The sequence below is a fragment of the Pongo pygmaeus genome, chromosome 22 (assembly GCF_028885625.2).
Source record: "Pongo pygmaeus isolate AG05252 chromosome 22, NHGRI_mPonPyg2-v2.0_pri, whole genome shotgun sequence".
Classification (NCBI taxonomy): Eukaryota; Metazoa; Chordata; class Mammalia; order Primates; family Hominidae; genus Pongo; species Pongo pygmaeus.
Window position 1 is genome coordinate 25764674 of NC_072395.2, and position 13335 is coordinate 25778008.

General features: G+C 40.7%; 1 long non-coding RNA gene across 2 annotated transcripts; it reads right to left on the reverse strand.

Moving 5' to 3' along the window:
- Positions 1–238: 238 nt before the first annotated feature.
- LOC129022348 (uncharacterized) lies at positions 239–9491 on the reverse strand. Of its 2 annotated transcripts, XR_008496378.1 has the most exons (4): positions 9139–9491; positions 4946–5016; positions 4407–4629; positions 239–394 (listed from the first exon to the last, which is right to left on the reverse strand). It is a non-coding gene; the product is annotated as an uncharacterized LOC129022348 (long non-coding RNA). The 2 variants fall into 2 exon arrangements; XR_008496377.1 differs by lacking the exon at positions 239–394 and having other exon boundaries at positions 2028–4629.
- Between the last annotated feature and the right edge of the window lie 3844 nt (positions 9492–13335).

Genomic DNA, 13335 nt, shown 5'->3' on the forward strand with positions numbered 1-13335 from the left:
ATGCCAGCTTTTCAGAGTTTTCTGCAAGAAAGTTTAGCGTCAAAATTTCGACCCATTTTAAATAGGCAGCATATGCATTTGTCTTGAACTCCACTCCTGGCTTTATTTGATCTTTCCCGCTGTCTTCTTCTCCACATTCCCTGCTCCTCCCCGAATTCTCTTGTTGCATGTTGTGTGCATTTATATACGTTAAGTCTTTTCTGAAAGGTCAGGTCAATATAAACATTGAGACTTGTTTGGGGATTACATTTTTATTGTTATTATGCACAGCCATGCATTTTTGTGTCCTGAGGTGAGTTTTCCTCCAAAGCATGTTTTTCTTACTATTCCTTCCAGGAAGCTGTGCCGAATGATTATATGTTGATATGAACTTATGTGTTATCTTCTCAAAGTTCTAGAAAAATAAAGATTGCATAATAAAATAAATGACAGTGCTGTATATTCATCTTTAAGTAAGCAGTTACCAGTTTCCATATTGGGAGTTTTGCACACAAATCAGAACTGGGAGATGGGCCTTTTTCTTTATCTATAGACAGCCTGATTGAGCAAGTAAGCAGTCATAGAACATTTACATAATGAACAAACATTGTGACAGGGTCAAAACCAGTAACTTGTGAGCAAGCACAGCTTTCTACCCAACCCATTCCAGGATTCAGAATTGCTGGTTAGGTCAAAGGTGAGAAAGAGAATTGGAAGGGGCTGAGAAAGACACCAGGACTGATTGAGCAGCTCCTTCTGAACATGACGGACAGGCTGGAGTGTTAAGGGGGCTGTGGGGCGGCCTGGGGGAGCAGCTGGGGGTTCAACAGGACTCTCAGGTCAGAGATGCCCAGGAAAGAGATTAGGGAAATTGCTGTTATTGTCATATTTTGTTTGAAAAAAAAATTTCCTTTATTTTAAAATATCTCTTTAAGAGCTTTATTAAAGGCTTACTTTTTTTCTTCAAAAACAATTTTTTTTTTCAGACGGAGTCTCACTCTGTCGCCCTGGTTGGAGTGCAATGGCGAGATCTCGGCTCACTGCAAGCTCCGCCTCCCGGGTTCACGGAGTTCTCCTGCCTCAGCCTCCTGAGTAGCTGGGACTACAGGCGCCCACCACCAAGCCCGGCTAATTTTTGGTATTTTTCTTTTTAGTAGAGACGGGGTTTCACCGTGTTAGCCAGGATGGTCTCGATCTCCGGACCTCGTGATCCGCCTGCTTCGGCTTCCCAAAGTGCTGGGATTACAGGCGTGAGCCACCGCGCCCGGCCTTTTTTCTTCAACTTTTAAGTTCAGGGGTACAAATGTGCAGGATGTGCAGGGTACATAGGTCAATGTGTGCCGGGTTGGTTTGCTGCACAGATCATCCCATCACCTAGGTATTAAGCCCGGCATCCATTAGCTATTCTTCCTGATGCTCTCCCTTGCGCCCTCTCCTGACAGGCCCCAGTGTGTGTCGTTCCCCCCCATATGTCCATGTGTTCTCATTGTTCAGTTCCTACTTATAAGTGACAACATGCGGTGTTTGGTTTTCTGTTACTGCGTTAGTTGCTGAGGGTAACGGCTTCCAATGCCATCCATGTCCCTGCAAATGGCTGCACAGTAGTCCATGGTGTATAGGTACCACATTTTCTTTATCTCCTCTGTCACTGATGGGCATTTGGGTTGATTCCATGTCTTGCTATTGTGAATAGTTCTGCCATGAACATACATCTGCATGTATCTTTATAATAGAAGGATTTATATTCCTTTGGGCATATACCCAGTAATGAGATTGCTGGGTCAAATGATATTTCTGGTTCTAGCTCTTTGAGGAATTGCCACACTGTCTTCCACAATGGTTGAACTAATTTACACTGCGATCATAAATGCTTACTTTTAGTTAAGGGTTTTGATGTTAAGATTACATGCATTTTCTTTTAAAAATGTAAAAGTAGCTTAATTTTGCATCATTTTGGAAGGGGTTTTGAAGAGTTATCTTACAAGGGATTTTTGCGCTTGTCTAGGAAATCATTCTTCCTTATTTCACTATTTTTGTTACTTTTTTTTAATCCTGGCAATATGTCAGGGTTGTGTGTATAAAATTTGCAATTTCAGCCATTTAAGTGCACAAATCAATGGTATTAATGACATTTACATGGTTTGCAACCGTCGCCACAAACTATCTCCAAAATATTTCATCAACTTAAAACTCTGTACCCATTAAGCAATAACTTATAATTTCACCCTTCCTTCAGCCCCAAGCTATAATTTACTTTTTATCTCTGTAATTGCCTGTTCTAGGTACCTAATACAAGTGAAAGCATCAAGATGTGTTCTGTGTCTGACATTTCATTTAGCAAAATGTTTTCAAGATTCATCCATGTTGCAGTATGTACCAATACTTAATTCCTTTTCATGGCTAGATATTCCATTTATGTTTATATCACACTGTTTATTAATTCTTCTGTTATTGGACACTTGGGTTGTTTCTGCCTTTTGGTTATTGTGAATATTTTTTCTATAAACATTAGTGTACAAGCGTATGTTTGCGTCCCTGTTTTCAATTTTTTGGGGGATATACCTAGGAGTAGAATTGTTGGATCAAATAGTGATTCTATGTTTGACCTTTTGAGAAATCGCCAAACGATGATCCAGAAGAGGCGCCATTTTACATTCCCACCAGCCCAAGGTGACTGCGGGTTTTTCAACCACAGAACACTGTTTTCAAGCAATGCCCACTGTTTTTCCTAGCAGAATGGTTTCTGGGTCAGATAAAACAGAGATGATGAATACCTTGTTCAGGCAGCCTCTGGAAAGATTAAAACAGACAAGCACAATCATTTGTGAATCAGATCTGCTCTCCTCTCTGGAACCAGGGATAAGGGTCCCAGCCTGGGAATCCAGCCTGCTGTCTTCAAGACTATCACCAAGCTGGACTTGTGGGACAAGCAAAAATGCCACACAGCTTTCATATCATTTTTAAGTTGCCTTTGTGTTGATCCAGCATTCTTTTGGTTGCCGTACACCTTTGATTATTTTCCCAGTTCTGAGAAAGTTGGTTCTGACAGTGTCTGGTTGTTTATTCAACATTCCTGTGGAAGGATGGGAGCTTAGAGCTGCCTTCCCCGCCGTTTTGCTGACACCACTGCAATGGAGCATTCTTGACTCCCCTGCCCTAAGAGTTTGACTTACTCTGCATTCAAATGTCCTCTACCTAACGTGACCAAAACACAACTCATGGTATTTCCTTCTAACCTGTTTCTCTCTTGTGGGCCACCTGTCTGGGAATGGTTAGATCCTTTACTCAGGTACTCAAGCCAAGAATAATTCTCTTTTCCCTCTTCTTCTGATTGGTAGCCAATCAGAACTGTGGCTGCAATACAGCCTTCTAAGACTTATCTGATGATTCCACTTATGACAAAGCTTATTTTTTTTTACATCAGCCCAGGCTTCTCTCATAGTTCACTTTGATTACTGCAATGCCTCCTGCCTGGATAGTTTGCATCTCATTTTCCCTCTCCCCACTTCTTGTAGGCATCTGGCCACAGAACTCATTCTTACCCCTAGAAGTAACCCTAAGACACATGTTCATATTCTATCCCTTGCTCTTGGAGTCATAAGCTGCTTTGGGACAAGGACTGCATATATCCATCCCTGCAACAGTTTCCAGCATATAGAACAAGCTGAACAAATGATTCCTGAGTGTCTGAAACAGACACGAAATACCAGCCCTCAGAGTGATTAGACACAGTATAGTATACATTAGTAAGACAGAAACCAGCAAAATGTCTATGCATGTAAGTATATATGTGTGTGTGTATATATATATATATATATATGATTGCTTAGAAACTTGAAAAAGTGAATTCTCTTTCTTGCTTCTTTATCTCTGATTTTGAAAATCCTACCCATTCTTCAAGGTCTATTTTATTTCTTACTTTCTCCAGCTCCTAACCATGGAATATATTCCTGCCAATTCTGCACTGAATTATACACTCACTGGAAATCCCCTGTATCAGTCCTAATGCTTCCTCCACCACAAAGTGGAGGAATATGCAGATGTTAGGAGAGAGACAGCAGAAGCAACAGAAGCAAGAAACAGAGTGTAGCTTCAAGGACAGACCAGCCTGCCAGTCATTCATCACTGACATGCTTCATAATATACTGCCTCATGGTGGCTATGATGAAATACTGTTTCTGCGAGTTTTGTCCCTCCACTAGATTTGCATTTTCCTGAAGGTAACAACCTTCATTAACCAGTTTTGTATTAATCAAGAACCCACAGTTCAAGCAGACATACAATATATATTTTCCCAACATAAATTTTCATGTGTTGTTCACGCCTTGGTCTGCTATTGAGCTGGACTTCTGAAATAAACTGTGTTATGCTAGAAATAACTCATAACCAAAGTGTCTCTCCAGCAAAAGTAGGGAGGAAAGTGTCACCTTTCTCAATGCTAAGATTTTTCCTTAGCAAATGGGTGATCTCAGAGTAAGTACTGCTTGCCAGTATCGCTGAGTCCGTTTTCAGAGAGGAAGGAAAACGCTGTGAGCATCAGATCATGCTGTGTCCTATGTGCATGGGTCTTTTCTTCAGTTGGTGACATTAGAAAACCATCTGGGAAATAGCGCTCAAGGCAATGGCTCCCAAATAAAGCATAGAAGACACCTGTGGAAAGGCCCAAGAGTTTTGTGTAAGATTTTCAAAACGATTTTGGTTGCACAGTCAACACTATTTTCAAGAAGAACACATTTCTCCTGAGGAAAATGCTCTCTGCCATGCAGTTTGTCACTGAAGCTGTCATCTATGAGTGCCACCTGGACCAAGTTCCAATTTGGTAATGGGCTCTCACATACATTTGCCCACCAAGAAATTCTGTAACTCATCTACAATGTCCATGGTAAGATTTGCATATCTTAGTTCAAATGAAATAGAAACCTAAAGAAATAAAATTGTCATCTCAGACAAAGAAAGAAGACTTTACCTTGTGAAGAGCCACAGCCTATTCCGAGGAAGTCTCTCTGGTCCGCTCCCCTGCCAGGTGGTCCCTGAAATCTAGGAAACGTAGAGTCACTGTCAGCCACGGGAGCTGTTGAAGGACCTCTGGCAACCTTGGGTGCTGAGGACAAGGACTGGCGTGTGTGGAGGAGATGGGTGAGAGCACAGGCTGAGCTGCTGCTGGGCCACCCTCCTTGGTGGTGAAGGAAGGCAAAGGAGACCATCAGGAGAGCCCTGGGGGACAGAGCCTCGGGTCTCTGGCTAAGCCACCCTCATCACTGTGAAGTAGGCAGTGTTCACCCAGGCAGCACACAAATGCACGGCATCACTCCAGGACAGGGTCTCCCCACAGAAAGAGGCCTGGTAAATATCCTCTTTTTAAAAAAAGTTACAATGTTTAATGTTCCTGAATCTACATATGTTCCTTCTGCACTTACCATCTATATTACTGGATTTTAAATCATTATTGTGGTGAAAAATACACAATACATATTATTTTGATTATTAAATGCACACTTCTGTGACATCAGTTCCATTCACAATGCTATCTAGAAACTAAAAACAATCTTAATTCAGTTTTCTTACCTTCCACCTTGCGAAACTAGAGAACAAAGTATAGTGTAATGTAAACCCAACATTAACATAGAAAAAAAAATTCATTATAATAGAAATAATAAAGTAAACAGAGAACTAAACAAAACCAAAAGCTGCTTCTTAGAAAAGATAAACAGAATTGATAAACTTCCAGCCAGGCTAACCACAGAGAAAAGATAGAAGACACAATTTATAAATAATATAAATAAAAAGAGGAATCATTCCTGCTGATCCCGTGAATATGAAGAAGATAATAAAGGAATACTTAGAATAAATCTATTCTCACAAATCTGACAGCAAAATTCCTTCAAAGGCAGAAACCATAACTACCCAAAGGAGACTCAGATAATCTGAGCAGGCTTATATCCATTATAGAAATTAAATCAACAATAACTTTTTTAAAAATGCCCAGTAGATTTTACTGAATTCTACCTAATTCTTACAAAGGAAAACACAGTGTTATTATACAAAAAAACTGATTAAAATTCTAAACATTTACCCAGTTAAATTTTAAAATTACACCCATTGCAAAATCTGCACAAGAATGAGGGCAGCTGTATTCCTAATTGCCTGAACTGGAAGCAGCTGAGATGCTCTTCAGGAGGCGAGTGCACCAACCCACACCATTACATGGACCCAATGGAATATGATTCACTGATAAAAATTAGTACGCCGTTACGCTACAAAAAGATATGAAATCTTGCATGTATGTTGCTAAGTGAAATCAGTTAGTCCTAAGTGACTGCATACTTTATGATTCCAATTCTATAGAATTTTGGGAAAGAAAATCTATAGAGGCAATAAAATAAATGATCAATAGTAGTCAGGGGTCCCAGGAAAAGAAGAAAGGGATTAATAGGCTCAGCACTGGTCATGTTTTGGGTGTGAAACTCTTCTGTCTGGGTGATAAATGACATTATGAGTTTGTCAAAATCCATAGGCTGAACAACACAGGGTGAGCCTTAGGGCAAACTCTAGACTTTCATTAAGAAGAAGATATCACTATTGCTTCAACCACTATAACAAATGCACCACATTCATGTAAGATGTGATCACAAAAAAGATACTGAGGGGGAAGGGTATATGGGAACTTTCTGTACTACTTCCATTTTTAGGTTAATTTACAGGTTTCACATGATGTCCGTTTGTTTGAAAATGTGGCAACACTATCTCAGGAAGAGTTCCATTTTAGCTAATGTCTAACAATCAGCTAGACATTATATCTAAACCTTGCATTAATATCTAAACCTTGCATTGAGGTGTTCTTTACTATCAAAAGTGAACCAAACTTGAAGTGGAAATACATCTTTACTTCTGCATTTGTAGCACTAGTGATTGACTTGTACATTTAAATTGGCACACATGAAATAAAGAAGAATATAGTGTAGCAATTTTAGAGTTGTCTGAAGTTTGGGACCCTGAAGAATCTGGAATCCTTCTGCTCCCTAGAGTGAGTAACTGAATTTCCATAGTACCATCAGATGGCTGACTGCCAGGGTGCACCTGAGGATGAGGCCTGCAGTGGAGCATCACGTCTCTAAAACTGAGCTGGTGGACCATCGATTTGTGATGGACAGTGGATTCTTTGGAGCCCTCAGGATCTTGCATCTTACACTTTGGGAAATGGATTAAATAAAGACAGCTGTTGATATCTTGCTGCAGAAGACCACAGAGAAATGAGGCATCGTTTATTCACAGTTTAACCCATTTTCTGTGTTCCCCGAGAACACTGTGCTGCCAGCGAGCTGCACTTTTATTTTCTAAATGGGAAATGGGTTAAGTCAGGGGTTCCCAAACCTTGGGCCAGCGATGGTGTGTGGCCTGTTAGGAACCAGGCTTGAGCAGTGGCTGAGAGCAAAGCTTCATCTGTATTTCTAGCTGCTCCCATCACTCGCATCACCGTCTGAGCTCCACCTCCTGTCAGATTAGCCATGGCATTAGATTCTCATAAAGTGCATGTGGCCTAGATCCCTGGCCTGTGCAGCTCACAGTAGGGTTTGCCCTCCTATAAGAGTTGTATAATTATTTCATTATATATTACAATGTAATAATAATAGAAATAAAGTGCACAATAAATGTGCTAGGTTCATCCTGAAAGCATCCTTCCACCCCATCCCAGTCCATTGAAAAATTATCTTCCATGAAAACAGTCGCTAGTGTCAAAAAGGCTGGGGACCACTAAGTTCAATGTTTGAACCGTTGTCCCCTGTTCACCATCTGCACAAATAAGCCTCCTGAATCTGAGTTGGGTGTTAGGAAGAACTTGCACTGTGGGTTGCACTTAAAACTGTGCAGGCCGACTGTGTAGGCAAATCCCTACACTGAGATGAGACAAGGTAGAAAGGTGGCAGATGGGAGTGATCAAGAGCACGGGGCCTGGTGCACAAAGGTCTGGGCTCAAGTCCTTATTTGGAAGCTACATGAACCTGAGAAGTTCTATAGACCCTTCTGTGCCTCAGTTCCCTCTTCTGAGTGTGGAAGTTAACTGAAATGTGGCCATCAAGGCTGGTGCTTAAGTGATTTAAGGAATTAAATCTGTGACCCCCACTGTCTTCTGACTACTGATCTGAGCAGGCTGAACTAAGGCCTGCCTGAGAGTGGGCAGTGTCTAAATGAAGTTTATTGAATAACTTCAAAGTCACACCTGATGAGAAGGGCACTCGAATTTAACAAGACACAGCATATGTTCAGTCATGAGTGAATATTGTACTATAGAAGGAATGTAAACAGAAGAGCTAGTAACTTGAGCAGGCGGGTACCTGGCTCTAACGAACAGCATGGGAGGTTTCCTGGTCACCTGAAACAATTAAGACATATCAAAAAGCCAAGAGTACAAAATCGTGTTGCATCTGAGACAAACATTAGTATTTTAGACCTTTAAAAATAAGCATTTTAGTATTACAGCAGCAGAATTAGGACCTGCGGTGGGCGGGAGGTGGGGGGGCGGAGTTAAAGGAGCTGATAAAAATTTGAAGGAGAGAATTATCATCCCAGCCTGGAAAAGATGCACCTTTTACAGGAGAAAAGAAACAGAAGGCAATAATATGGGACCTGTAAATTACATGTAAAGAGACACAGTAAAAGTCGAACTTCTGAGGTATAAATCTGAGAAGTTTAAAAAATAATAGATTTCAGAATGAAAAATTATTACCTCTTGTAATTTCATTGAGAACAAATTAATATCTTAAGAAAAGCTTATTTTTTAAACCAAAATTTTAGTTTGGTATTAGTGTATTTTTAATATTGTAGCTAATTTTAATAAGACCTTGTAAATAAATCTATCTTACCCCAGTCAATTTTGACTACAAAGTAAGATTTTCATAAACCTTTTATAACCTCTAATGATTTTTTCTATTTTGTAACTTTTTATATCCACTTGATTGTATTTATCTTTTAAAAATGTCTTTAATTTAAAACAATCCCTCAAAACCTCTTAACTAGGCTATTATGTTTCCCATCAGAAAATCTGCTTATTTTCTTAAAAAAACTCTGGATTTAAGCTGTTCCAATATCTGATTTAAGATTTTCACATCTCTATTCAGAAGACTTTGGCCTGTAATCCCCCTTTCATGGAATGTCTCTTACCGTATTTGGTATCAGGATCTCCTGATATGATGAAGGCAGTATTGTTGTGTTTCTTCTGGATCTATTCTATAGAAGAGTGTGTACAAAACTGGCCTAGGAAACAGTACACTTTTATAAACAGAGAAAAATATTTGAGGCAAAAACTTCATAGGATCAAAAATACAAATTGAGTCATAAAACTACAAAACAAATTTGTAAATCTGTAGACCAATTGGAGCTGGGGAAGTAAAAAACATAAATTTAGAAGACATTTTAAGTACAAGTGGCCCATGTGAAGAAACTGCAGTGAGAAGATGGAAAGCAGCAAAGGCCACCTCCCATCTTTACCAGCAGTCACCCAGGTGGCAGTTGAAATCTGGTGGCAGTTGAAACATGGTGGCAGTTGGGATGGAGGGCAGGATATACATCATCACATGATCTCCGTGACAGGTCATCACGGAATATTCAAATGAACACAGGAACACGTGCCACACTCTCGGGTCCAACTGCCGTTCTCTAGACCAGTGCACTTTCACAAGGACAAGGGGCCACTCAGAGTCCATGCTTCATTTGAAAATCTGAATCCCAGACCCACAGTATTATTCTCTGTGTATGAAATAAATGTTAAATGAGGAAAAAAGACTTGCTTTCAAATATATTTAGTAGTGAAAGTTTCAGGGTGAAAACAGTCAAAACTAACACGTTCAGAATAAAATGAGGTTCCTTCCTTGATTTGAAACATTATCCCCACCCATTTTTACTATCCCTGAGTCATCAGAAATTTCTCTATTCAGAAATTTTAAATTTGTTCCAGATTAAAGTTTAAAATGCCTTACCATAAATTCAAATTTTAAAAGTCAATTTCTAAGAATATCTCACAGTACTAGATCCCTGAGGAATCGCCACACTGACTTCCACAAGGGTTGAACTAGTTTACGGTCCCACCAACAGTGTAAAAGTGTTCCTATTTCTCCACATCCTCTCCAGCACCTGTTGTTTCCTGACTTTTTAATGATTGCCATTCTAACTGGTGTGAGATGGTATCTCATTGTGGTTTTGATTTGCATTTCTCTGATGGCCAGTGATGGTGAGCATTTTTTCATGTGTTTTTTGGCTGCATAAATGTCTTCTTTTGAGAAGTGTCTGTTCATGTCCTTCGCCCACTTTTTGATGGGGTTGTTTGTTTTTTTCTTGTAAATTTGTTGGAGTTCACTGTAGATTCTGGATATTAGCCCTTTGTCAGATGAGTAGGTTGCGAAAATTTTCTCCCATTTTGTAGGTTGCCTGTTCACTCTGATGGTAGTTTCCTTTGCTGTGCAGAAGCTCTTTAGTTTAATTAGATCCCATTTGTCAATTTTGGCTTTTGTTGCCATTGCTTTTGGTGTTTTAGACATGAAGTCCTTGCCCATGCCTATGTCCTGAATGCTAATGCCTAGAAATTCCATTCGACCCAGCCATCCCATTACTGGGTATATATCCAAAGGACTATAAATCATGCTGCTATAAAGACACATGCACACGTATGTTTATTGCAGCATTATTCACAATAGCAAAGACTTGGAACCAACCCAAATGTCCAACAATGATAGACTGGATTAAGAAAATGTGGCACATATACACCATGGAATACTATGCAGCCATAAAAAATGATGAGTTCATGTCCTTTGTAGGGACATGGATGAAATTGGAAATCATCATTCTCAGTAAACTATCGCAAGAACAAAAAACCAAACACCGCATATTCTCACTCATAGGTGGGAATTGAACAATGAGAACACATGGACACAGGAAGGGGAACATCACACTTCGGGGACTGTTGTGGGGTCGGGGGAGGGGGGAGGGATAGCATTGGGAGATATACCTAATGCTAGATGATGAGTTGGTGGGTGCAGCGCACCAGCATGGCACATGTATACATATGTAACTTACCTGCACATTGCGCACATGTACCATAAAACCTAAAGTATAATAATAATAATAATAATAATAATAAAAGAAAAAAAGAATATCTCACAGTAATTGCACAAAATCTTCTCTTATCAGCTATCTATGTTATCTACTGTTTTTCTCTATGCAACTAAGTTTCCATACTTACTAATTTCTGAATTTCTAAGTTCATTGAGAGATTTCTCTGTCAATGTGTATATGAAAGACTGGCTATTCACTCAGAGATGCTGAAAAAAGCAGCATTACATGTTTACCAATGTGTTGTTTGAAAATATGTAAAGAGTGATTTTCTTTTCTTTTAATCATACTTTAAGTTTTAGGGTACAAGTTTTAGGTACATGTGCACAACGTGCAGGTTAGTTACATATGTATACATGTGTCATATTGGTGTGCTGCACCCATTAACTCATCATTTAACATTAGGTATATCTCCTAATGCTTGCCCTCCCCTCTCCCCGCATCCCACAACAGGCCCTGGTGTGTGATGTTCCCCTTCCTGTGTCCATGTGTTCTCATTGTTCAATTCCCTTGGCAACAAAAGCCAAAATTGACAAATGGGATCTAATTAAACTAAAGAGCTTCTGCACAGCAAAAGAAACTACCATCAGAGTGAACAGGCAACCTACAGAATGGGAGAAAATTTTTGCAATCTACTCATCTGACAAAGGGCTAATATCCAGAATCTACAATGAACTCAAACAAATTTACAAGAAAAAAACAAACAACCCCATCAAAAAGTGGGCAAAGGATGTGAACAGACACTTCTCAAAAGAAGACACTTATGCAGCCAAAAGACACATGAAAAAATGCTCATCATCACTGGCCATCAGAGAAATGCAAATCAAAACCACAATGAAATACCATCTCACATCAGTTAGAATGGCGATCATTAAAAAGTCAGGAAACAACAGGTGCTGGAGAGGATGTAAAGAGTGATTTTCTAAATGGAGAGTTCTGATAACCTCAAATGGTCCCTTCCTTGGAGGGTTATTTTGAAGAATAAGTAAGGAAATATACACAGCATATTGCCTGACTGGTATTAAGCATTACATATTCTTTCAAAAAGGGTAGGCAGCTGGAGGGATGAGGCATAGCCCCCTTTTCCCAGGACCTTCTTTGGGCACATGGATGCCTAACCCTAAGCTGCAAAAATATGCAGCCCAACCCCTGAAGGAGAAGAAATGTCTACTTCCTATTTGTGCGTGTGTTTTGCTTGGCCTTCTCAGGGTCTCTCCGGCACCAGAACAGCCAAGCTGCTGGCCCACCACGGGCCCAATGTCCTCACGCCTCCCAAGCAGACACCAGAGATTGTCAGTTTCCTCAAGCAGATGGTGGAAGGTTCTCCCTCCTCTTGTGGACGGGCGCCCTCCTGTGCTGGATCGCATGTGGGATTCAGCACTCCCAACAGTCCCTGGACAATATAAGGCTCCTGAGTGTCCCCTCCTGGTTTTGCTCAGGCAGTAACAGGGAGAACAGAGGCTGTCACTGCATGGGTGTGGGAAAAACAGTCATTTCTTCTGCTGTAAAACAGAAATGGTACCTGCCTTTCCAATGTCTCACAGGCAGTCTGTGCATGAATTTTACAAAAGAGAGACAGATATGAAGCACCTTGCATTTTTAAGAGGAAGAAAATCTGCATCCATGTGAAGTATCTTTAGGCTCTGTTTCCTCCAAGCTAGCCTTTCCCTTTAACATGGAGAGAATGTGTGGTGATGAGACCTGGGAAATCAAATCACAAAATTGAGTCCACCACATGACGCTGAGAGACAGAAACCAGAGGCAGAAAGCCACGTGTCACAGGATTAAATTGATGTGAAATGTGCAGAACAGTCACATCCACAGGGCAGGAAGCAGATCGGTGGTGCCGGGGCTGGGGATGGAGCAGAGGGTACTGCAGAGGGGCAGGGGGCAGCCGCTGGCAGCATGGAGATGCTGAGGCTGGAGTGCAGGATGGTGGCACAACTCTGCAAACTTACAAAAAAGTCAACAAATGGTGTACTTAACATAGGTGAATGCTGTGGCCTGTAAATTACACCAGGTCACAGCTGCCAGCAACACATCCTCCTATGGAGAGCTCCAGCCTCCAGGCTTGGGTCCTTGCTGCTGCTTGTTTCTCTGGCTGATGCCCCTGCTCCTCACCCAGGTGTACTTGGCTCTGTACTTGTCCTAGTTGTCATTTTGATAGGGATCTTTACTTGTTAGCAAGAGATAAAAAGCACTGACATCGTGTCCACCTCTTTAAGATGATCTTCAGGTGGGTGCCAGCCACCC